At 43.1% G+C, this 26,375-nt stretch overlaps 1 protein-coding gene across 5 annotated transcripts in view; it reads left to right on the plus strand.

The window, feature by feature from the left end:
* Positions 1 to 6,493: 6,493 nt before the first annotated feature.
* Positions 6,494 to 26,375, plus strand: part of PTPRA (protein tyrosine phosphatase receptor type A) — a 146,461-nt gene continuing 126,579 nt past the window's right edge. For 3 of the 5 annotated variants that reach the window (XM_049869514.1, XM_049869515.1, XM_049869518.1), the window contains exon 1: positions 6,696 to 6,782. The gene's annotated coding sequence lies outside the window, so the exon portion shown is untranslated. Of the gene's footprint in view, positions 6,783 to 26,375 lie in introns of all 5 variants that reach the window. The other 2 variants (XM_049869517.1, XM_049869516.1) reach the window with 2 other exon arrangements.

Here is a 26,375-nt window from a genome sequence, read left to right on the forward strand (position 1 = left end):
CCAGCTATACTTACAAGAGACCAGCTTCTCTCCACAGTTACCAAGGAGAGATCTCTCAATCTCACAACCCCTAGGAAGGTTATGAGGAAAGATAGTACAAAGCTTAAATAAGCACCGACTTATTAAGAACCACACAGAAAAGCATGTGCACGCACACACACAAACCACACTAAACACTTGGCATTATTAATTCATTTATTCCTTACGACGATCCCCAAGATAGGTAACATCACCCCTTTTTACAGAAGAGAAAATTGAGGACTGGGTAGGTTTGAAAGCCAGGCTGACTGCTAAGCCTGGGCTCCTTCGCTGGACATGTAGGGGCCTCAGAGCTGCTCCTTGGCTCCTGTAGTAACAGAGTGGGGATGCCTGAGCTGGAAATGGAATCCAGCCCTTGATGAGCAGAGGAGCCTGAGGCAGGTCCCCAGTTTAGGAGGACTAATGAGAAGCATGTGGCTAGTGGAGGTTGGAGGAGGAGCTCTGGAAACCCTGCCCTTTAGCTGCCCACTGAACAAATAACTGCCCATTGAAGTTGAGTCGATTCGGACTCACAGCTACACTATAGAACAGAGTAGAACTGCCCCATAGGGTTGCTAAGGTTGTAGCCTTTACAGAAGCAGACTGCCACATCTTTCTCCCACGGAGTGGCTGATGGGTTCATTGACCTTTTAGTTCAGATCTGAGTGCTTAACCACTGTGCCACTGGTGTTGTGCCCACTGAACCAAAAAAAAAAAAAAACAAACCCATTGCCATCGAGTCGATTCCCACTCATAGCAACCGTATAGGACATAGGTGAACTGCTGACCTTTTGGTTAGCAGCTGAATTCTTAACCACTATGCCAAGTAGTGAGCAATTACCTAAGGATCTCTGGGTGAGAGAGAAAAGAAGGATGGAAGATCTCAGTTCTGTCAAATAGGAGCTTCGGACTGGAGCCCCTGACTCCACCCTACCTTCAATGGAGGGTCCATCCCCAGTCAGTAGGAGTGCCTTCTTGGCCCTCCAGTCTCCCTGTCTCCAGCCTTCAGTCTGCACTCCATGGTACCTTGGCTTCATGCCTGAGTGCCCCCACCCAACCCAGAGGGTGTTACCTTTTCCTCCTTTTGCCACCGCACCCTTTTAGTCTAGAAGGAGCACAAAGGAAGAAACAGACCCAGAGAGAGGGCAGGCCTCACTGGGGCTTCAGGCTCTTTCCTCTTCAATGCCCCTAGGGCTGAGCATGCTTAAAAAGAGAGTAAGGCTTAGGGCGTGATAAAGTGTCCCTACCCCACCCCTGGTTTATGTCAGTTTATGAAAATCCTCCAAGGGGATATAAATCAAATTGTAAAACAACCATTTATTATGTAGGTCAGGAGTTTGGACAGGATACAGCAGGGATGGTTTGTCTATACCCCACAATGTCTGGAGCATCAGCTGGAAGGCAAGGGCGAGGGTAGCTTGACAGCTGGAGCTAAAATCATCCCATGGCTTGCTTACTCACATCTTGGGCAGTAGACGCTGGTTGTCGACTGGGACCTTAGCTGGGCTGCCCACCAGAACACCTACACATGGTCTTTCCACGTAACCTGGGCTACCTCACAGCGTGGTGGCTGAATTCCAAGGGAGAGCCCAAGAGAGAGCCAGGCAGAAGCCATACCACCTTTTCTAACCTAGCTTCAGTAGTCATGCCAGCTCACATCTGCCATATTCTCTTGGTCAAGATAGTCACGTAAGCCCACCCCACCCAATTTCAATGGGAAATAGACTCCACCTTTTGATGGGGGAGTAGCAAGTTTCTGGAAGAGTATGTGAAAATGGAAATTTTGTTGTGGCCAGTTTTTTAAATTAAAAATCTGCCACAGCCCATCAGCATTCTTTTTTGGAATCAGCATACACCTCTGGGAAAAGGAAGAGATTCCAATACTGGGCTCATCATCCTGGGCTTTTCTCCTCCGCAGTCTTGGCCCCCAAATTTCTCATGGTCTTGGTAGCTCTTCAGTGCCTTTAAAAAACATTTTCTCCAGCTTTTCTAGTTCTCAGTGAAAAAGGATTGGTACCAAATAACCCTGTCCACCCTAGCTAGATTGGGGACCCTGGGCAGTGCTTTTAGAATTTACACGATAAAAACTCCACATGCCCAAATTAATATATAACATATTTACTCATGTGCTATGTGAAGTGGTTTGTGATTGGCCACTAACCTAAAGGTTGGTGGTTGAAACCCACCCAATGGCTCCTTGGAAGAAAGGCCTGGCGATCTGCTTCTGTAAGATTACCCATTGCCATCAAGTCAATTCTGACTCATAGCGACAGCCAAGAGAATGCTGTGGAGCAGTTTTACTCCAATACACGGGGTCGCCATGAGTTGGAATCAGCTCGATGGCAACAGGCTTTTTTTTTTTTCTTAATGCAAACATTAAACAGTGTACACATGAAGTTTTCTAACTACATGAAAAATAACCAACAATGATAAATACATTCAAACACGGTGATTACAGCTTCATAAAAATTGCGCACGTGGAGAAGCACTGGAATTATCCACGGGAAGAGTCATTTGAAAATTAAGAGTAGTTTTGTGTACTTTTCTGTCAGGTCAAACTCATTTTTCCCCCAACATTTTATTATGAAAAATTTCAAACATACAGCCAAGTTGGAAGAATTTTACAGTGAACACCTGCACACCCACCACCTGGATTCTAGTGGTAACATTTTACTATACTTGGTTTACCATACATCTTTTATTCATCTCTATCCATTAAGGAATTGCAAAGTTGCAGGCATCAGTGCACTTCTCCCAAAATACTTCAGCATGCATTTCATTAACTAGCATTCATAATTTGTTTGCTTTTTATTTTGAGGTAAAATCTATATACTGTACAACGAAATGCACAAAATCTCAAGTGTACATTTGTTGAGTTTTTACAAAGGCATACGCCTATAAATAGTGATGTTTAAAAAACAGAGCTAGGAGTTTTTTCAAGTCCTCAACTACGTACCTGTAATGAGTGTAAAAAGCCCTCTGCCCTGAGGCATTTGCAGAGCAGGCCCAGGGCCTATGGTAGTGGGTGAGATCAAGTCTTGGCCAACAAATGAGGCTGAGATTTGGGCTAGGACCAGGATTGTGGGCCGGAAGCAGAGAATCAGGAACATTTCTGCTAGTTAGAATATTGGTGGCTACAATGGAGGAAAGGGAAGTTGAGAGGGCAGAGAATCCCACAAGACACCTCAGAGTAACTAACCCTGTTGCCATCAAGTTGATTCCAATGCATGGAAACACCGTGTGTTACAGAGTGGAATTGTCCCATAGGGTTTCTTTTTTTTGGCTATATTTAAATCTTTACAGAAGCCGATCACCAGGCCTTTCTTCCACAGAGCTGACGGGTGGGTTTCAACCATCAACCCTTTGGTTCGCAGCTGATCACGAACAGCTTGTACCACCCAGGGACTGTCTCAGAGTAAAGGGGCTGTATACCCAGTCTCAGGTGCAAAGCTCCAGTAAATGACCCTGGAGTGTGGGACAGTGGCACTGGGAGGCACTTGGTTCCCCTTTACTTCAACTCTCAATTGTATCTTTCTGCTTTATCTTCATTATAGCACTTACCATATTTTCTTGTTCATATCTTTGCTTATTGTCTCCCCACCCAGAATGTAAGCTTTGAGAGCAGAATTTCTTCTGTCTTCTTCCTGCTGTGCCCAGCACATGGTTGGCACCCAACAATATTTGTTGACCTAATGATTAATTATCCCATTTACAGATGGGGAAAGAGGCCTGGAAAGAGGAAACGACTTGCCTAAAGAAACAGTAGTCCTTGGCCCCCATCTTCCAGCTCTACTTCTAGTCTAGTCCTTTTCTCATGAACTCTGTGACTCTTGGGACACACCTGTGGAGTGGCTGACAAGAGCCTTCCTGTAGGTTTATGCTCATGTGGGTTGAGACTAAAGCAGGGTTGGGAGCAGGAAGGTTGCAGCCTTCCACATGGGTCGGCCTGGGCACAGGAAGCCTGCCTCTCACAGTCCCTCTCTATGCTGACAGGCCTTTGCCCTGTGGTGAGGGTGGGAAGCTCTGGACACCTGGGGAAGCAAGTAGGATGGCGAGGCTAGGCAGGTCTTTGCAGGCAGACAGCTGAGGCTGAGACTCTGTCCTCTCCCAGTAGAGATGAGGTCTGTGTGGTTTGAGCTGAACCCTCCTTCCCAGGGCCTCTAGGGTGGGTCACCCAAGGCCCCCCCGCTCCTTGGTCACCCCTCAGTACATGCTCTGACCACAATGCAGCTGCCTCATAGAGAAGGAACTTGCATTTCCTGAGAATGTGCTACTTGCCAAGCTGTACATGCCTGTAATTCTCAGCACAGACCCACCAGGTTCCAGGTTCCAGGGCTCTCTGACTACCATACCCAACAGCAGCATTTTCCCAAAGGTGGTCAGATCAGGTGGGGGTCCTCCAGATGAGCTCAAGGATGAACACATTTTATTTTAATAGTAATTTAACGTATATTTGAAAATTTAAGTATCATGTCAGACCCTTTTATGGTAATATAAGTAAAACTATAAGTAAATAAACCAACTAAAAGAAACATATTAAGAAATAATAACGCAGGTCAGATGTAGATAAAGTAAAACTAAGCTGGGTGGGGACTGACTCAGTCTTGGGCCTCTGTGTCACGCTGCCATCCTAGCTACCTGGTATCTCCCATGCTAACAGATACTGTTTTTCAGAGCCCTGGTAGAAACTCTGGTTGCATAGTGCTTAAGAGCTACAGCTGCTAACCAAAAGGTCAGCAGTTCATATCCACCAGCCCTCCTTAGAAAACCCTATGAGGCAGTTCCACTCTGTCCTATAAGGTTACTATGAGTCAGAATAGATTCCATGGCAACAGGTTTGGTTTTCATCTCAGATGTTCAGTTTGGGGTTTTCACTTTCCATTCAGTGTATCCAGTAGAGTGTGGATTTCCTAGGAAATGTGAACGGTGGGTGAGAGGAAGGGCCTGCCCTCACTGCCTGGCTTGGGGCTCTGATGCCAGGAGACTGGGCATGTGGCCTCTGGGCCTTTGGGCTGGAGTGGCTATCTGGAAGAGGCTCCTTGGGTTCTGCCATTTGGTGAGCACCTCTGGCCCACCCTGCAAGAGGTAGGGAGGGGCACAACTCCAACTCAAGGGTTACTTCCCTAACGGGGAGGGAATGGCCTGAGGAAGGCACTGAGGGCCCTGTCATCCCAGATGGTAGCTCTGGTCAGCATACACTCGCTCACTTATCCCACAGTTAGGGGGCGGGGTGGTGAAGGGGTCCCAAGTTGGAGCTCGGACTGCAGGCAATGGTAGGGACTGCAGAGTGGTAAGACTTGTCACCAGCCACAGACTAGACCCCTCGGGGCGCGCCGAATGTGAAGCCTCTGCCCAGGTCCGGGGTAGGTAGCTCAGGGGCTGCACTGCCTGAAGGAGAGGCTCGCCACCACCTGTCCGCGGCAGCACAGACAACAGGGACTGGAAGGACGGGTCCTCCGCAAGCTGTGCTTGCGCGCTGCTATGATGTAATCTGTCTCCACCTTGAGGACGTCCAGCCTCTCGCCCTGCGCGGGTCCCAAAGGGCCCGAGGGGCCCCGCTTGGGGGCCGCAACCTAGAGAACTGTCCATTGTGTAATCGGCCTCGAGTTGTGGACTCCCAGTTCTTGAAGCGCCCTAGTGGCTCCACCTGGGAATCCACTGCCACCAGACGCGCGGACCGAACGCTGCCTAGCATCGTGCACAGGACGCGGTGCCCGGAGCGCTGGAGAGGGAATCCCGAGGGGCCGTCCTGGTCCCTGGGGGGCCGCACCTCCCGGTCTTCTCTGCGCTTTGAACCTCCCTTCCACGACTAGGCCTATTGTAAACGGCACCCCCACCGCGGAGCACCACGTGTCGTGCTTCTTCTAGGCTTCTGGCGAGCCAGGCCCCAGGATGTGCCTCCGGAAATCGGGGGAGATTTCCCCGGGGCTCGGGTGGGGATGGCGTGGGCTGACTCCTGAAAGACAGTATCTAGGGGCTCAGCAGTTTCTTCTCTCTTCCCAGTGAGATCCTTCGTCCTTTAAATACCTTGCAGCAATTAGTTAAAAAAAAAAAAAGAAAAGTCCGATTGGGTCATATTTGGAGAGGGGCGGAAAGGCAGCTTTCGAGTTCCAGGCCATCTTGGCCACTAGATAATTGGTGTTGCCTGGATTTGGCCTCAGTTTCAGCATCTGTAGACTGGGATGAAGGCCCACGTCCAGGGGCCTGGGACTGTGGAGAGGCGAAGGCGCTGGTGCACGGGCGGCCAGCGCTTCCCGGGCCCTGCTTTCCCGAGGGCCGGGCCTCGGTGGGGCGCGCGTCCCCGCAGTGGGCCGTGAGCCCATGAGACCCTAGGACCCGGGTTCTGCGTCCTAGGCCGACAAGCGGGCGCTCGGAGGCGCGCAAGTGCGGGGCCAGCGAGGGCCAGGAGACGCCCGTTCGGTTTCGGCCAACCAGCGCCCGTCTCTGAACGGCCAATGAGAAGGCCCCTTACAGCCGAGGCCGGGTCGGGAGCGAGGCTGCAGCGAGTGCGGCGCTGACAGAGAGGCGCGCGCGCGCGCGATCGAGCTCGGACCCCGGGCCGTGCCGCCATCACCGCCGCCCGCCCCGCCGCCCCTAAGCCGCTTCCCCTCGCCATGGAGGCGAGGCCGCCGCCGCCGCCGCGGGGCTCTGGGCCGCGGGCCGGGCGGCGGCCCTGAGGGTGTGTGGCGGGCCGAGACGCCGCCGCGGAGCCGAGGCGGAGCCACCGTCCTCGTCCCCAGCGGTCCCGCCCAGCGCCGGACTCGGTGAGCGTTCGCGGTCGCCGCCGCGGGTGGGCACGGGCAGCGGGGGCGGCTCCGGGCGTCGGAGGGAGGGGGCCCCGACCGGAGTCCGAATCCCTTTTGCGCGTAGAAAGCACCGGGCTTCCCAGGTCCGAACTGCATCCTTGTGCGGCCCGTGGAGGGGGGGGGTCCCCGGAAACGCGGTGGACAGGGCGCCGACCCCTCTCGACTGCCCAGGAACTTTGCGTGCGTCCTCTGGGGGCCAGGCCAGGCGCTGCCAGAGTTCATTCTGAAAGAAGAAACTTGGAACCGTGAGAACAGAATTTGCTCGGGTACATTTAATGGGAGGAGGGAGGGAAACTCCTGGATGAGAAGATTTGTTCTTGCAGCGACCAGGCTTTCTTTCCCTTAAAGCCCACTCCTGGCCCCTCTCCCAGGCTCCTCTCTTTGCTGTCCTCTCCCAACTGTTGAGGCTACTTAGGGCGGGAGATGGGGGCTCAGAGCTGCCCAGAATTCAAAATACGCCGACTGAGGGGGTGGGTAATGCAGCGCCACCCTTTTACTTTTGGGAAATAAAGAATATCTTTCTTCGAAAAATTAGTCCCTAATTGTTTTTCCTGAAAATAGAAATAATGGCAGGATTGAGCCCGATGTTGAGGGTTTTTTTTTTTCTTTTTTTTGAGGTCAGTGATGATATTGTAAGAAAGGAAAAGAGGAATGTTCCGAACCTCCCTAAGCAGGGTGAAAGCCTTTGGCCAGGTTAGGAATCCCTGCTCTGGGACCAGCCACGTCTCCTAGGAGATTCTCTTCACTTGCCACCTGCTTGCTGTTGAGGCAGCTGGAGAACCAGAAGATGGTGGGCGAGAAGGACTGACTAGCAAAGGACAGACATCTTCCTGCCTGGCCACTCCTTTCAAAAACACAGATCCGATGCTGTCACTTGTTTACTTAAAAACTCCCTTGGCTTTCCTTTTCCCATGAGATGAATGAAGCCTGAAATGCCTTTAGCAGGTCATTCAAAGCCCTTGACGGTCTTGCTTTAGCTTACTCTTTTACTTTTAGCCCAGTCCTTCAATTCTCCATCCCCTTACCCCTTTCCATAGCCATGCAGAATTGCTTGACTGCCTGGTAACATGCTGGGGTGCTTTTGCTTATGTGATCCTCTCTTCTCCCCACCTTTACCTGTGAAGTTCCTCTTTTTCTTTTAAAACCTTTCTCCTTTGAGAAGCTTCTTGAGGGCAGGAACTGTGTCTTGTTCACCTTTCCATATCCCATGCTAGGAGAATTGTTCCTCACAATTGTCTTATAGTTCCTTTTCTATCCCTTCTCTCCATGCCTTGGCTTTGTTTACTTCCAGGTACCCATTTCCCAAGTGAATCTTCCGTGAGTGTTTACTGGAATCCTGCTTGGAGTGCACACACACACAGGATTTTTAGTACCTTTGATTCCCTACCTCCCCTTGCCCATCGTACCCAGCCCCCATAATTAGTCAGCAGGTAGTAACTGGCAGGTCCCGTGTCCCATCGGCCTCCAACCTGCTTGTCTGTCTCTAAACTTCTGAAAGACCAAAAGCCCCAGTATCTCTTCTCATCTCTGCCTGCCTGAAGTGGCCAGGTTGATAAAGTGCACTGTAAAGCAGGATGAGGTCCAGGAGGCCGTTTACTGGGTACCTTTTAGCCACTTACTTTACCATCTGGGTGAAATTCAGAACCAGAAAAGCTAACCCTCTGACTTAAGTACAGTCACGTGCCCTCCATTTGCCAGGGGTAATGCCTTGGTGCTTGGGATACAAAATAAAAGTGAAAGAGCCACATCCTTACCTCTGAGGGCTCACGGTCTAATGCAGTGGTAGGTGGATACTAATAACATCACAGGTGCTATGACAATTTAATAATAATAACTGTTTTACTTGCCGTGTGACAGGCTGTGTGATAAATACTTTCTGTGAATTATCTATTTAATCTTTTTAATAGTCATATAGGGGTTTGGTCCTACTCGATAGGAATGGAAACTGAGACCATACAGTGAGCAGATGAGGCAGTAGTCAGTGTTTGAACCCTGGCAGTCTAGTTCCAGAACCTCTGCCAGGATGTGCAGGGAGCATTCTCCATGGGTTGCCAGGGAAAGCTTTCCTGGGAGAGGGCCTTTGAGTCATGAAGAATGCATAGGAGTCTGTATGGTGAACAGCACTCAGAAAAGAAGGGTCAACACAAGCACAAGCAGGCTTGGAGGTAGAAGGAACCCACTGTTCTTGGGGAACAGGGAGAGGCTAATAAGCATTGCTGGATTGCAGTGGTGGGGAGAAGAGGGATGGGAGATGAGGTTAAAGTCAGCTTGAAGGACTGTATGTATGTATCAAGTTAGAATTTGGGCATTGGAGAGCCACTAGAGGAATTTAAAAGTTTGGGGACTTGAGACTGACCTGGGCTTGGAAAGGTCATTTGGGGGCATGTGGTTTAGGAAGCAGTGACCATGCCTCAGAGAGGCAGAGTCACAGCGTCTTAGACCCAGAGGGAGGCCTAGAGAGAGTCCTGCTCAGTGGTTATTTTTTCTTTAATTTTAACTAATAGCAACCATTGACTAATACTTTGTACTTGCCAGACACTTGTCTAAGTACTTTGACTGGGTTGCTGAATTATTATTATCATTATTATTTTTTTTTAAGGAAAATTTAATAAATGCATGTGAGAAAAAAATGCCAGCAGTACAAATATATAGAGAAAAATAAGCCTTCCTCCTACCCTGACGGCACGTCTCCTGTTTCCCACACCTCCTGCCCAGAGTGGCTGCAGTTTCCAGTTTTTGTGGCCTTATGTGGACATTGTTCCTTTATAAACATGTGCCTACCTATCCACCCCCTTCCTGTCCTGGTAGGTACATACCGGTCACACCCTATTCTTTTTTACTAAACATAATTCGGAAATCATTCCGTATTAATACATGTAGAGCTGTTCATTCTTTTTCTTGACATTCTTTTATTTATTTCATTGTATGACTGTACCATAACTTGTAACTAGACTCTGGTTAAGTAACATTTAAGTTGTTTCCAGGTTTTTCTACTACACTGTTACAGTGAATGTCCTTGAACATACCTTGTTATGAGTTCATGTGTAAGTTTATCTGAACGATACACTTCTAGAAGCGGGATTACTGGGTCAAAGGAAATGTGCGTTTTTAATTTTCAGAGGTGTAGCTAAATCACCCAGCCCCTTGAGAGAATTGTACCAATTTATCCTCTCCCCAAAGGAGCCCTGTGGCACCATGGGTAGGTGTTCGGCTGCTAACTGAAAGGTTGGTGGTTCAAACCCACCCAGCTGCTCTGTGGGAGAAAGACCTGGCAGTCAGCTTTCATAAAGATTACAGCCTCAAAAATCCTTTGGGGGCAGTTCTACTTTGTCACATGGGATCTCTATGAGTCGAAATCAACTCAGGTATCTAACAACAACATCCTCTCTCCAAAAATGTGAGTGTGACTCAATGGATCTTCATCAGAGTATGCAGCAGGATCTCCTGGGAAGCTTTTTCACGTTTCATATGCCTGTTTTCCCTCACCAGTCCCTCCCCACCATGTGATTTTAGCCTATTTCGATTTATAGGGAAAATACTGAGGCTCAGAAGAATGAAAGTGGTTTGTGTAAGATGGTCAGGGTCGGTGGTGGTAGTTTTTTAAGCAGTTCCGATACTTGCTATGATTGTATTTGTCCAACACCTTTCATTGGAGGAGCTCAGAGTCAGTTTGTAAACATCGTTGGATTATTTTTGTCCACCTTCACGTGGAAAGTGAGATGATTATGAAGCTTGAGTTACAAGCAGGAAGCTGAGTGAATATAGCATCTTGTCTCTTCTAGTGCAGCAGCTAATGATCCCAAATGCCAAAGCTGAAGAAATATTTTGCGTGTGTGTGTGTGTGTGAGCCTGGGTGCAACAATATAAATAGCAGTAATATAACTGGTGGCACAGTGATTAAACGCTGGGCTGCTAACTGAAAGGTCGGTTGATGGTTTGAACCCACCAGCCACTCAGCAGGAGAAAGATGCGGCAGTCTGCTACCGAAAAGATTTACAGCCTTGGAAACCCTATGGGGCAGTTCTACTCTAAGTTAATAAAACTCAGCAGGAAACTCACAAGTAACCCAACATTAAGATTTCTTTTAGTATATTCTTTATGGAAAGGAGAATGCATTATATGTAAAACCATACTTACATTACTCTAAATTCCCATCCATTTTGTGTGTTTTTTTTTATATACAGGCATAGATTTTTATCCTTGCAATTAGTATATACGGAATATGATTTTTGTATTCTTGAATAGCGTTAGATGTTCCATATTTACTCATGTGTGTGTCTTTGGTATTTTAAATCACTATATAGTATTCCATAAGGAGCTCTGGTGGTGCAGTGGTTAAGCACTTGGCTGTTAACCCAAAGGTTGGCGGTTTGAACCCACCAGCCTCTCCACGGGAGAAAGATGTGGCAGTCTGCTCCTGTAAGGATTTACAGCCTTGGAAACGCTATGGGGTAGTTTTGCCCTGTCCTTTAGGGTTGTTATGTGTTGGAATCGACTCCGTGGCAGTGGGTTTTGTTTTTTGAACAGGATTCCATGCATTAACAACTGGAGTTTGTGCAATCTTTTTTTTTTTTTTTTTTACCGTAATAAATGAAAATTTTATAAACCTGCGCACGAGGGTGAAATACTTCTCTTTTTTTTGCATTATTTTCTTGGACCCTTCTTATCCCTACAGTGGGCTCACTGAGTCAAAGAATGAAGTTTTAGTGCTGGATTGCTATGTGGAAAGGTTGAACTAGTTTACAACGCAGTCAGCATTTATGTGGCCCTGTGTCGCCACAAACCAGCCAATGCTGTTACAAACAAAAAACAAAACCTAGCATTTGATTATTTTATTAATTTAAAAGAAATGTAGTGCTACTTTGAATTATGTTTAATTTACCTTTCTTTAGAAAAGACCAGTAGCTCATTTGCAGTTGGATGTAAGTACTGCACTGTGATATGTATCATATCCAAGAGTTATGCAGCTAGAGCCAGCTGTGGCTGAAGAAGAACATGGTTGGTGAGAAGGGAGTGTTGTAGAAGTTTTGGATAGGATCATCAGTATGAAATGTAATGAGGTTAGATACAGTTCAGATGAAAATACCTGCCACTGTACCAGGAGCTGGGGTTACCCCACAGATGTGATATCTGTCCTATAACACTTATGGGTTAGGGGAATAGGCAGGCACTTATCACCTTATGGTAATTACAGTTGTGATGGATGTGACCAAAGGGAAAGAATAGAGTGCCATGGGAATGTCAGAAAAGTTAGACAATTAAATAAGATTTGCAGTTAAACAACATTCCAAAGGCCCTAAGCTGGGAAGGGGTTTGGTACCTCAGGAGCTTCTCTAACTTGATTGTACTCATGAACCACCTGGGGATCTTGTTAAAATGCCAAGTCCCGATTCAGTAGGTCTGGGGTGGGGCTTGGGATCCTGCATCACCAACTAGCTCCTGGGTGAGGCAGATGCTGCTGGTGGGTGGATCACAGTTGAGTGCGCGGCCTTACTGAGAGCTTACTGAGCACCAGAAGCTGGTGAGCAGGAGGGGGTGGATGGCTTACAGTGACCCTGCAGCAGTAGTTCTCTACCCTGGCTGTACTTTATTTATTTTTAAATAATTTTTATTGTGCTTTAAGTGAAAGTTTACAAATCAAGTCAGTCTGTCACACATAAACTTATGCACACCTTACTAGATACTCCCATTTACCCTGCCCCCAATGAGTCAGCCCGCTGCCTCCCTCCAGTCTCTCCTTTCGTGACCTTTTTGCCAGTTTCTAACCCTCTCTACCCTCCCATCTCCCCTCCAGACAGGAGATGCCAACACAGACTCAAGTGTCTACCTGATACAAGTAGCTCACTCCTCACCAGCATCCCTCTCCAATCCACTGTCCAGTCCAATCCATGTCTGATGGGTTGGCTTCAGGAATGGTTCCTGTCCTGGGCCAACAGGAGGTTTGGGGACCATGACCGCCGGGATTCTTCTAGTCTCAGTCAGACCATTAAGTCTGGTCTTTTTATGAGAATTTGGGGCCTGCATCCCACTGTTCTCCTGCTCCCTCAGGGGTTCTCTGTTGTGTTCCCCTGGCTATACTTTAGATCCACCTGAGGAAGCAATCAGGGATACAGATACCCCATCCCCGGATATTTTGATTGGGGCCTGAGCACATATATTTTTAAACTCCTGAAGTGATTCTAATGTGCAGTCAAGATTGAGATCCATTGAATTAGAGAGAGGCAGGCCCAGAACCGAGGGCCCTAAAAGGCATGCAAGGATTTCGGGCTTTATTCTGAAGGCAGAGCTGAGCCACTGAAGGGTCTTCAGCAGGAGAATGAACTGATCTGATTTGCAGTTGTAAAAAGTTGACTGGACCGCAGTCTAGAGCAGTAATTTTCAAAGTGGGATATATGACAGTTCACTGGGATGTTGGAATAAAATATTAGAGCTTTTTTAATTTTTATCTGCAAAAAATAAGATAAAACATTTCATTTAGAATTGTTGCTGGCATCTTGGGTTCATAAGTCAAACAGTCATGTTTTAACTCTAAAACTTTGGGTATCCCGAAGGAAGAGAGGAAGTTCTGTAGTGAGCCGAGCCTTGTTAATACATTCGCTTTCAGCCTATCGCAACATGTGGATAACAGATTATATTATCCAGTTTTCATTAAACTAACCTTCACAAATTGGACAAGTGACTTAAAATGGTTCCTGCAGAGAAACCAGTGACTGAAGAAGATACTGATAATGTAAGCACAAGCCAACGGACCAAACGACGGAGCAGACCCGTGTCTACCCCCAGGTGTGAACACTGTCGAGTCCGATTAAATCAGTCAGCTCCTGTGAAGTGGGGAGGCGTCAGGAAGCCTGTCTGAGCCATAGGTTTACATCCTCTGTCATGAACAGGAATCTTCCGTTAGGAGCATGTAGAACCTTGAGATATTAAATAGTGAGATGCGAGGCTGTCATCAGTACCAAGACGTTTGAACACTAAGCATCTAGGGCATAAAGAGAGCCTCTAAATTTTCTTTTCAGTGATGTTTAAAGTCATGGGCAATTTAATCAAATGCTTTATGAAATTTTGCTAATCTCAGTGATTACCGTTTATATTTTGAGGTTTCTTGTCCTTGTAAAAGACAAAAAGGCACCTACCATTGGCAGGTTCTTCCTGTGACCAAAAAAAAAAAAACTAAAAGCTGATATACGGAGAATAATGTCAAGAAATCAAGATGCATTCCTATATCAGCAAAAACTATTGAAAGATGCACAGAAAACATGGCTGAAGATTCAGGCATGCTATGTTAGAACAAAAAATTTTGCAGCACGGGAGGTTTGCTGTCTAGTTATAAAAGTACAGAAGCCTTTTGCGTGTCTCAGTATTTGATAAATTCCCTTTTGACAATTAAAACCATGGAGACCCATTTCTTTTGTGAGATACTGGAGGATAGTTATACTGGAGAAGACATCCCTAATAGTAAATTACTACCTTAGCAAGAGCTTTGTATGTGGAAAAATTGTCTGAATGTGAACTGCTGACAGAGCAGCTGCTCTGGCTTGGTAAGAGGATGATACTCATTCACTGCCGTTTCACGGGAAGCTGCTGAGGCAGGTTGTCATTTGTTGGTTATCGGTGGCAGAGTTATTGTAGTAGAATTCTTTTACAAAACAAAAAAACAATGCCAACTTTTTTCTGTGACAATAAAAAGTGACTAAAACCTGTTGTGGTCAAGTCGATTCTGACTCATAATAGTGACCCTAAAGAACAGAGTAGAACTGCCCCATAGGGTTTCTGAGGCCGTAAATCTTTACAGAAGCTGACCGCCACATCTTTCTCTTGTGGAGTGGCTGGTGGGTTCAAACCGCTGACCTTCTGGTTAGCAGCTGAGTGCTTTAATCACTGGGCCACCAGGACTCCTTGTTAAGTGACTACCAAGCAAATATTGTTGGAAGATTAATATTCTTAATCTGTCCCTTTCAGCAGAGGCACTATTTTAACAGTAAATGGGAAAGTAACTGCTTTTTTTCTTAGAAATGTGCTGTGGGAGAGGATTTTCCTCCCTGTAATTTTTTTTTAAGTAGCAGCTTTATTGAGATTAAATTCACATTCCATAAAATTCACCCTATATAATCCAGTATAGTCACAGAATTGTTCAACCATGATTACTATCTAATTTCAGAAAAATTTTAGCCCAAAAAGAAACTTTGTACCTACCCATGAACGATGACTCTGCGATGACCCTCCCTGCAATCCCTGGCAATCACTAATCTTCTTTCTTTTTCTATAGATTTGCCTGTTATGGACATTTCATATAAATGGAATCATATAATATGTGGCCTTTTGTAACTGGCTTTTTTTTTTTTTAACCTGGTCACCTGGTATACGTCCTATATGTCTGTCTCTGTGTGTTTTGGGTTTCATCCATGTTGTAGCATGCGTCAGTACTTTGTTCCTTTTTGTGGCTGAATAATATTCCATTATATGGACATACCACGTTTTGTTTATTCATTCATCAGTTGTTGGGCAGATAGACATTCAGGTTGTTTCCACTTTTTTGCTATTATGAATAATGCTGCTATGAGCATTTGTGTAGTTTTTTAAAATAGCTTTATAGAGATATAATTCATATACCATATAATTCACTGATTTAAAGTGTACAGTCCAGTGGTTTTTAGTGTAGTCATCACCACAATCATTTTTAGAACATTTTTAACATCCCAAAAAGAAGCCCTGTATCTTTAGCTATCACTTCCATTCCCCCACCCCAGACCTCGGCAGCCACTTATCTACTTTTTGTCTCTAGATTTGCCTGTTTGGGACATTTCATATAAATAGAATCATATAACATTTGGTCTTTTATGATTGACTTCTTTCACATGGCATAAGGTTTTCAAGGTTCATCCATAATGTAGTATGTGTCAGTACTTCATTCTTTTTATGGCTGAATAATATTCCATTGTATAAGTCGGAATCGACTCGACAGCACTGGGTTTGTTTTTGGTATGGATATATCACGTTTTTTTGTTTATTCACTCATTAGTTGGTGACCGTATGAATTGTTTCTACCTTTTGGGTATTATGAATAATGCTGCTATGAACATTCACGTACAAGTTTTTGTGTGGACATATGTTTTCATTTCTCTTGAGAATTAGTTTCTTGTAGCTGCTGTAACGAATTGCCACAAGTTGAGTGCTTAAAGTGACAGAAATTTATTCTCACAGGCCTAGAGGCTAGAAGCCTGAAATCAAGCAAGTCTGCAATGCTATGCTCTTTCTGAAAACCCTGGGGGGGAATATGTCCCATGCCTCTCTCTTAGCTTCTGGTGTTGCCAGCAGTCCTTAAAGTTCCTTGGCTTATAAATGTATCACTCAAGTCTCTGCCTCCATCATCACATGGTGTAGTCCCTGTGTGTCTGTCTCTGTGTCTCTTCTCTTTTTATAAGGACATCAGTCATTGGATCAGGGCCCACCATAATCCAATATGACCTTAATTTAATTACATCTGCAAAGACCATGTTTCTAAATAAGGTCACATTCATAGGTACCGGGGGGTTAAGACTTCACTGTATCTTTTTTGGGGGAGGTACGCTTCCACCTATGACAGGTATATACCTAAGAATGGAATTGCTGGGTCAAATGGAACTGTTTACTTTTTGAGGAACCGCCCAAATGTTTTCCGAAGTGAAACGATTTTATATTCCCACTAGCAATATATGTCATCTCACATACTTTGGATATGTTATCAGGAGGGGCCAGTCCATGGCGAAGGACATCATGCTTGGTAAAGTAGAGGGTCAGCAAAAAAGAGAAAGAACCTCGATGAGATGGATTGATATAGTGGCTGCAACACTGGGCTTAAGCATGGCAACGATTTTAAGGATGGCGCAGGACCGGTCAGTGTTCATTCTGTCGTACATAGGGTGGCTATGAGTGGGAACCGACTTGACACCTAACAAAGGAGTATGTGAGGGTTCTGGTTTCTCCACATCCTTGACAACACTTGTTATTATCATTTTGAATATAACCATGCTAGTGGGTGTGAAGTGGTTTCTCATTGTGGTTTTTATTTGCATTTCCCTGGTGAGTAATGATGTCGAGCATCTTTTCATGTGCTTATTGGCCATTTGTATATCTTCTTTGGAAAAGACTCTTCAGATCATTGGCCCATTTTTTTAAGGGGTTATTTGGCTTTTTATTATTGAGTTGTTCTTTCTGTATTCTAGGTACAAGGCCCTTAACAGATTCATGATTTATAATTACTTCCCCCATTCTGTGGGTCGTGTGTACAGGTTTTTGTGTGGGCATACCCTTTTGGGTATATATTTAGGAGTGGTTTTGATTTGTGTTTACCTAATGACTAATGATCTCATTGTGATTTTGTTGCACCTGTAAAAACTGTCATAACTTTGCACATGAAAAACTTGAAAATATTTTTGTACCCTGATTAAAATCTCCAAATGTATTTTTTAAAAATTCCAAATAATCTAATGGAACCTAGGCATTGGTTGTCAGTAGCTGTTGAAACCATTAGGGAACTTTATAATTGGGAGGGTGGGAGGGGGAATAAGACTGACAGCCTCCTGATTGATAAAAACATCACTGAGATTGCGACAACCAAACCTTATGTGCCTCTGATGAGATGCAATAGAGAGGACACGACACCGCTCATGAGATAGTCTTGTCAATATATAAATAAAATCTGACCCTGACTAAGCTTCTAGATCTAGCTAACAGAATGCAGTGAGGCAAATTCAGAATGTGAGAGATTCTGTGGGGCTTTTGTGTGTTTCAAAGTTCCTGTAGTAAAAACTTCAAAAAGAAAATACCCTAAATGAAGAGTTTTAGTGGGTTTCAAACTCAGTTGGAAATCTTAGAATGTAACATCTTCTGATTAGTTCCCAAGAGTAATTGCACCCAGAACTAAAACTATTCCTGAAGCCCACATTTCAGACAAAGATTAGGCTGGACTATAAAACATAAAATAATACTCCTGAAGAGTGTGCTTCTTAGTTCAAACAGATACACGAGACCAAATGGGTGGCTCCTGCCCAGAGGCAGGATGAGAAGGCAGGAAGGGAAAGGAGCTGGTTGGATGGACACAGGAAACCCAAGGTAGAAAGGGGGAGTGTGCTGTCACATTATAGGGATTTCAGCTCTTGTCACATAACAGTATGTGTGTAAATTTTTATATGAGAAATTGAGTTGTAAACTTTCATCTAAAGCACAGTAAAAAAAAAAAAAAAAAAGTAATTGCATTAGGGAAGTTAGACATTTATTAGCCAAATTTAAAGGCAAACATTTGTATTCCTGGATAGGGTGGGAAAATATATAGCATGATTTAGCAAGCACAGCCATAGCACTTCTTCCTTTTGAACCCGTGCTTCTTTTTGCCTGTGATAACCATTAAAACCGGATATATTTGAACTAAACTGAACTTGAAATCAGACTTTCAAACTGCTCTGTCACAAAACGTTAAAACAAGATTTTTCAAACATAATGAGAAATATTTAATCATATGGATCATACTAAACTTTTAAAAACAAAGTTTAGTATTAATATTTTAGCATTGGCAATAGTGGCTTTTAAGTTTATCAGTATAAAATTATTACTGTCATTTTATTTGAAAATGAATGTTTCATGATATTCATATGTACTAGTATATTTGTAACATGTACTAGGTGAACATATGTTGGGGATGTGTGCTCCAGTTTTTTTTTTTTTGAGGATGTGCAGTCAATGTTTGTCACTGCTGTGAAAAATGGAGTAGGCAGGGCAGTGAGGCTAATTTGTTGGGTGATTGTTAGAGCAGATTTGGCCAGGTTGATGGTGTTCTGAACTGGGTTGGGCTGGGAGGAGTGGCAATGAGAATTAAGATATTTGGAAAAGTTTGACTTAAGCAGTAGAAGCGATAGTGGGATACCAGCTTTTTTGGCTTTTTGGGAGAAAAGGTGATTGTTAGTGAACTGAGCTTGTGGTGTGTGGGAAGAAGTTGAAACCTGGCTGCTGTGAATTATGCAGGTAGTTCTCAAATTATTGATTGACAAATGGCTTAACCAACAATTAGTTTTCAAACATTGGTTGATGGGTATCTTAATACAGTATTGTAAATGCATTAATATTTCCCATTAATAGAGAATTGAATTTTCTTAAATGCTTAAAATACATTTATGCATTCGGTCTGTCAAGTACAACCCATCTTTGACAGATCAGAGTTACTGCCTTAACAAGCAGAATCTCCTTAAGGCACTTGAGCAATCTGTGATACTAACAAACTCATAAATGTAATAAAGCAGGCTCTCTTAAACCTTCTAGTACTTTTCATTAGCTTAATCTGAATTACCAACAGCAAGAAAAACACATACCTTAAACTTAATTAGAAAGTGTTAGTACCATAGGCTTGATATACCTCATCACATCTTTTTCTTCCCAGGGCTGTAACATCAGTTTACCCAATTAAGGGGGATAGCTTCACCATCTCAGAAAGGCCAGGACTACCTAACTGAGAATACAAGACCATTTTACAGGTTTTAGTTGGGGATTTGAGACTGAGAAAAGGGAATTTCCAGGATAACTCTACTTAAAAGGTATCCTTCCTACACAGACTCTCTTGTTTATCCGGTTGGTGATGCATTCTTGTCCAGTTTACCTCCTTAATAGTTTTCAAATTTGCTTATTTTTCCCCATCTCTCTTGTCCCTTAGTTCAGGTATCCTCTTACCTAGACGACTAGCAGTTTGCCTGTTTGTCTACTCATCTTTACAGCCTGTTTCAGGTCATTCATCACGTTGCTGCCAAGAGTGATCTTTTTTACTTTCTTGTCTAATCACAGCACTCCCCAACTTAAAATCCTCCAGTGGCTTTCCTGCCTTCTGGACAAAATTCAGACTCCCTGGGAGAGCAACCTTTTGTGATCTGACCCCATTTTAACTTTGTAGCCTTGTCTTTTCCCTGTGCCCACTGCCTTTTTCATTTTTGCGCTCTCGCAGATGCTGCCTTTGGCTGGGCTGCGCCTCTCCCTTGCCTGGCATTATGGTGTCTTAGATAGGGGTCCCTCCTCCCATTGGTATTTCCATACTGACTGCCTCAAGTCTCTAAGTGTAGGTCTTATGCTTACTTCTGTCAAGTTATACATATCATATTGTATGATAATCCACACATTGGCATATATGGATTTAATATTTATGGTTTCGGAAGGATCCTGGTGATCCAAAGTGTGTAGTAATCTGTAATTTTCCTGAAGTGTGGATTAACATTACTTGCACTTTGAATTTGGTGACAGCAGGACTGAGTTCACTTAGCTGTCAAGTGAGCCTTGCTTCACTCAACATCCAGATCTGCCTTTTTGTTCTTTCCTACTTTAGGTACGTCACAGCTCTCCTGAAGGGATTAAAACTTTCTTTGTGAAAAATAGCAAGCAAAAGAAAGCTAACCATTAAATCTGTTTTTATACAGTCAAGATTTGAAGGAATTTTATATTGTTAATTATATTTTACTCTATTCTGTGGGATAAATCATAGTGGTATCCAGTGGTACTTGCAAATTTTGGTTTTCACGAACACCTGTAAACATATTCTTTGAATGTCAAGGTTTTATTGGTTTGTTTCTCTACTAAACTGGGTACTCCTTGAGGAAAGGGCAATGGGGCTTGTTTGGTTTGCGGTTTTCTTCTGTATCCCTAGCTCTAGTACAGTGCCTGGTTCATAGTAGTAATGAAGGATTTACTCCTATAGAATCATATTAAAGACTCCACTCTTACAGCTTTGTGGAATGAACTGGTGTTCCTTTTAAATGAAACAACACAACTTAAGCTTAAAGCATAAACAAGAGCATGGCTGTAGCAGAGCACCGTGCACCACTCCAGGTAAAGCCAGATAGCATGGCTGTGGGAGGATTTGTTCACACCGGCTGGACATTTTAGACAGCTGGGGATTTCGTACATTTTGGTGAGAGTTTAGAGATATTTAATTAAAAAAAAAAAACAAACCTGTTGCTGTCGAGTCGATCCCAACTCATACTGACCCTATAGGACAGAGTAGAACTGCCCCCATAGGGTTTCCATATTTAATATATATTACATAAACCAAAAAAAAGAAAAAGAAACAGAAACCAAACTCGTTGCCATCAAGTCAGTTCCGACTCATAGCTACCCTGTAGGACATAGTAGAATTGCCTCATAGGGTTTCCAAGGAGTGACTGGTGGATTAGAACTGCTGACCTTTTGGTTAGCAGCCATGGCTCTTAACCACTTCACCACCAGGGCTCTATATATTATGTAATATATGTGTCCTATATTTAATATATATGTAATTAATCTTTAGTTACACTTTTTTTTAAATGATTTTCATTGTGCTTTAAGTGAAAGTTTACAATCAAGTCAGCCTCTCATACAAAAACCCATATACACCTTGCTACACACTCCCAACTACTTTAGCTACATTTTTATTCCAAATATGACATTTGGACTGATTTTTGGTGTCACATGGCTATTTGTTGCTGCTTGTCATGACTCTTGAAAATCTCCATGATGCTCAAGAGATCTTTCACCTAACCTTTTAAAGGACAGCCCTGAAACGCTTCCTCCTTCGCTCTTGGCCGTCCTACCCAGTAACCAAAGAGAATGAATGCAAAACCTTGGTTCATTTGCTTTTGAAGATTATTTGTCCCTATTTTCTTCTAATATATAAGAAAAGTTTTCTACTGGAACTGAAACTAACAAGGATTTGAAGTAGTTTCATGTAAGTAAAGTAACAATGACACACCTGTCAAGAAAGTCTTTTCATAGTATGGTGGAGAAAACGGGAAGGCCAAAGAAAGGAACTAATTATTTTTGGCATCCCAAACCTAGCCAGTAGGTTGCTATAGATCATGATACTTACGTAATAAAAAAGCAGAATAATCTTACGTGAGGTTTATTAATACAAAAATGTTTGATTCACTGTTTACCTTCTAGTTTTATTGATTTTATTTTCTGATTGCAAAACTGGAAAATACATTTAAGGAAGAAACTCTTTAAGTGTCTGTAATGCCCTGCACTAAGCCAAGGGCACGGCGGGCAGATCCCACCTTTACTGCTAACTGTGTGGTAAGGATCAACCTGAAAATGTGGCAGTGGTTCCAGTCCTAACCTTCCCACTTCTCCATCTTTGTCACTAGCTGCCCAAGTGGCACACACTCTCTCTCCCCAACCCTAGCTACCCAGATGGATCAGAGCTCACAAGTTAGACACAGTCTTTCAGACCAGCTGCTTGTGCGGTATTTCTGTGACCGTAGCCACCCAGAGCTACATCAGAGCTCACACGGTAGAAGGACACCTCCTTTCAGACTACCAAACAGGCAGACACCAGCTCCTGCTGGCTCTCACTGTCCCGTGTGTTCGTTAATTCGCCGGGACAACTCACAAAATTTTATGGAGAGTGTAGCATACTTGGAGCCCTGTTGGTGCAGTGGTTAAGAGCTCAGCTGCTAACCAAAAGGTTGGCAGTTCGAATCTACTCTGTGGGGCAGTTTAATCTGTCCTGTAGGGTCTCTATAAGTCGGAATCAACTTGACGGCAACGGGTTTTGGATACCATACTTATGGCTACAACTTTATTACAACCAGAAAGAATTTGAATGAAGAGACGCATATGGTGAGGTCTGGGAGGGGTTACAGCATGGAGCAATAATAATTACCTCTGGGGCAGGGGAACTGGGTGGCTGGTGGACAGTGGTGGGAAGGAAACCTCCTATTTAGTGTATTTTACTTTGTAGAGTTTGACTTTTACATTGTGTGCTTTATTACCTACTCAGTAAGGACAAATAAAATTTAAGTATTTAGATGTATAATTAAGAAGTCAGGGTGAAGGGAAATAGGGTCTAATATAAGATGCAGCCTGGGGACTGTTAGTACAGAGAGTGCAGCCCATTAGCTCCTGTGCAATTATTTTAAGAGGACTGTAGATTGAGCTCTGAAATTATAGTAGCTAAAGCAAAGAGGTTCCAGAAGATTCCCTTGCCTCACACGATACAAGCCATTATCAAATTGTGAAAAACAGCCTTTCCTGGCACTAAGGTTTCAGGCATTTTCTTCTCAAAAAGGCAGTATATGATATGATGGAGGCTGTTCTCAATAATATCTCTACAGTCATATTGTAGTGCAGTATCTCAGATGGGGGGAGTCTTGGGTATATTTTGGAGGGAAGTTTCTCTCAGTAGACTGAATAGTATTCTGAAATTAGATAATCTGGAATATAAGCATATATATGACCACTTGATAACGGAATATTGCCACACAATTTTAGCACCCATGTTTGCATCTATGTTTAGGACATTGGTTATCTGCTTTATTGTTCACAAGTGATGCGTGTGACCAGTGAAGACCGAATAATACTGAGCATGCTGTATGAATAAAGGCTTTGCAGCTGTTTGAATGAAAAAGCGGAAGAAGAATTGGTATATGGCATATATGTTTAGGCATGCCAAGCTCAAAGAAACTGTTTTAGAAGTCAGTACTGTAACCACATTGTGAATGGTGATTCAGCTTCAGCATTAAATCTGTTGTTATCTATTACTGTTGTTAATTTCCATTTTATTTCATATTTTTGTATTTGTACATTTATTTTGGTTCTAAAGTTGTATAAAGCATGGTTTTATGTTTACATGTATTCATTAATGAAAAATTTAAGTTAGCACTGGAGGTGTGTAAAAATTTCGTTTTCCTTTACAAGGGACTTATACATCTCTCTAATTTGAGAAACCCTGAAGTAGCAACTTTGTTGTAGATCCTGTTACAGGATCCCTCAGTCTAAGCAGAGTCCATAATGCTCATGAAAGACAGTTCACTACACATCATTTCTCATAAATCAGTTTTGCTAGGAGTTGGAGAAAGAAAACTTTCAGGTTGTGGGTACAATTGCTGAATTAATGAATTAATGACAAATCCACTTGTAAAGGACTCTAAAAGATGACACTCCCTTGAATAGGTGGCCACTCCCTTCTACAGGGAGCACCTGCAGGCCCAAGATGGGTATCAGAAGAGCGTTTGACTGCTTGGACTCACAAACGAAGAACCTTTTTTTTGTTGAGGCAGTTGTTAGTTCTTGACATTAAAACAATATCAGCATAGAGGAGATAACTTTTTTCTGTATTTTACGTTTCAAATAATTGTGATAGAATTTTAAGAAGAGGGTACCAGGGTTTTTTTTATTTCATTTTTATTTGTTGTTGTTGAGGATATACACAGCAGAACATTTACCTGTTCACCAGTTTCTGCATGTACAGTTCAGTGACATTGCTTACATTCTTCTAAGTTATGCAACCATTTTTACCCTCCAGTTTTGAATTGTTCCTCTTCAATTAGTGTAAACTCACTGCCCTCTAACTTTCCTATCTGATCTTTTGAGTTGCTGTTGTCAATTCGATCCCATCTAAATGGTTCTTAAAAGAGTACAATGCTCAAGGCAGACATTCTTTACTAGTTAAGCTAAACTGTTGTTTGGTTTAAAGAAGACTTCCAGGAATATTTTTGTTTTAAGGTTTAATTATTTTCTCAGGAGTTCATCCAGCCTCAATGGCTCCAGAAAGTCTGGACTCTGTGAGAATTTGAATTCTGTTCTGCATTTTCTCCCTTTTGACCAACATTCTGCTATAGAACCTTTGATCAAAATGTTTAGTAATGGTAGCCGCGTGCCATCCGGTTCATTTAGTCTTATGGCAAAGGAAGCAGTTGTTCATGGAGGCAGTTAACCACACATTCCATTTCCTCCTCCTCTTCCTGACTCTCCTTTTCCTCTGTTGTGAATAGAGACCAATTGTTCTTCCCTGGATGGCCACTTGCAAGCTTTTAAGACTGCATGTGCAAGGTTTTATATCCCATGTGGTGTTATCAGATCTGGCAGGAGTCTGTTGAATCCAGCCTTGACTGTTAGAGTAGTTTGACTGCAGACACCATGTATCAGGTTAAGGAAGTTTCCTTTCATTACTTGTCTGCAAATTTTTTTATGAATGGGTGTTGAATTACATCCCACTGATTTTTCTGCATCTGTTGACATTTGTACGATTTTTCTCCCAATTGTCAGTGTTGTGAATTACATTAATCAGTTTCTAACGTTAAGTACAACTTGGTCATGATGTACGGTATTATCTTTTTTTATCTTATGTGTTAATGGAGTCAAATTACTAATACTTTGTTTTAAAAAATTTTTTTTTCGTTAACAGTTCATACTGTTTTCTAATTTCCATTATGGTTTTCTTCTTTGATCCATGCGTTATTTATAAACATGCCTTTTAATTTTCAAACACAGGGTTTTTCTATTTATCTTTTTGTAATTGGTTTCTAGGTTAATTGCATTGTGGTTAAAAATATGACTATTGATTTCAGTCCTTTGTAAATTGCTAATACTTATTTGCTTTCGTCCTAGTATAACCTCTACCAGATTCCCCAGTTGTTAACATTTGATCAGAATTACCTTATGTTTCTCAATTTATGCATCTAGCGATGCTGTTTTTCTGAATGATTTTAGACTAAGTTGCAGGGATGATACTCCATTACACCTAAATCAGTATGTAATTCCTAAGAACAAGGACACTGTCCTATATAACCACAGTATACCCATCAAAATAAAGAAATAAATATTCATATAATACTCCTGTCTAATTCACAGACCCCCACTTACGTTTCAGTGATTTCCCAATTATGTCCTTTATGGTAACAACAAAAAATCCCCAAAACAAACAAAACTAGAAAAACCTCTTCCTTTTACCCCCTCTTCCTTTTCTGATTCAGAAGCTATCCAGGACCATGCCTCGCCAGCCGCTTTCAGTCTGGAACGGTTCCTCATCTTTACTTGTTTTCCAGGATCTTGCCATTTTTGTAGAGGATGGGCCAGTTACTTTATAGAATATTCTTCAGTTTGGGTTAGTCTGATGTTTCTTCATGAATAGATTTAGTTTATGCAGTTTTGACAGGAATGCCACAGACATGATGCTGTGTTCTCCCTGCGTCTTATCAGGAGGCTCATGTTCATCTGTCCCCTTAATAATTACGTTATGTCGCTTGGTTAAGATGTTGTCTGACAGGTGTCTTGCTGTAAAAATGAGTTCAAAAGTATTTTGTTCTTACTAATAAATAAGTAAATGATAAACGTTTGATGGGGTGATACTTTGAGATTATGTATATAGCCCATTTTTCTCATCAAAGTTTTACCTACTGGGTTTAGCATCCATTGATGATTCATGCCTATCAGTTATGATAGTGGTTGCCAGATGGTGATTTTTTTTAAATTTCACCATTCCTTTTGCATTTATCATTCAGCATTTCACTGTAAGGAAAAGCTTTCTCTCCCTGTTTTTTAAATCACTTAAATATTTATATCAATACGGACTCATGAGTTCCATTTTATTTATTTTAATGCTCAGTTGTCCCAGATTTAGCCAATGAAAACCCTTTCACACTGGCTTTTGTGTCCTTTTTTCATGTCTTCGTCATGTTTTGATTACTTTCTTTTTTTTAGCACAACAAGATTTTCCATGCTCATCTTGTATTTTCCCTGCTTTAGTCCTGGAATCAAAGAACTCTGGTTCCTCTTATTAGAGAA

The sequence above is a fragment of the Elephas maximus genome, chromosome 25, assembly GCF_024166365.1.
Source record: "Elephas maximus indicus isolate mEleMax1 chromosome 25, mEleMax1 primary haplotype, whole genome shotgun sequence".
NCBI classification, from domain to species: Eukaryota; Metazoa; Chordata; class Mammalia; order Proboscidea; family Elephantidae; genus Elephas; species Elephas maximus.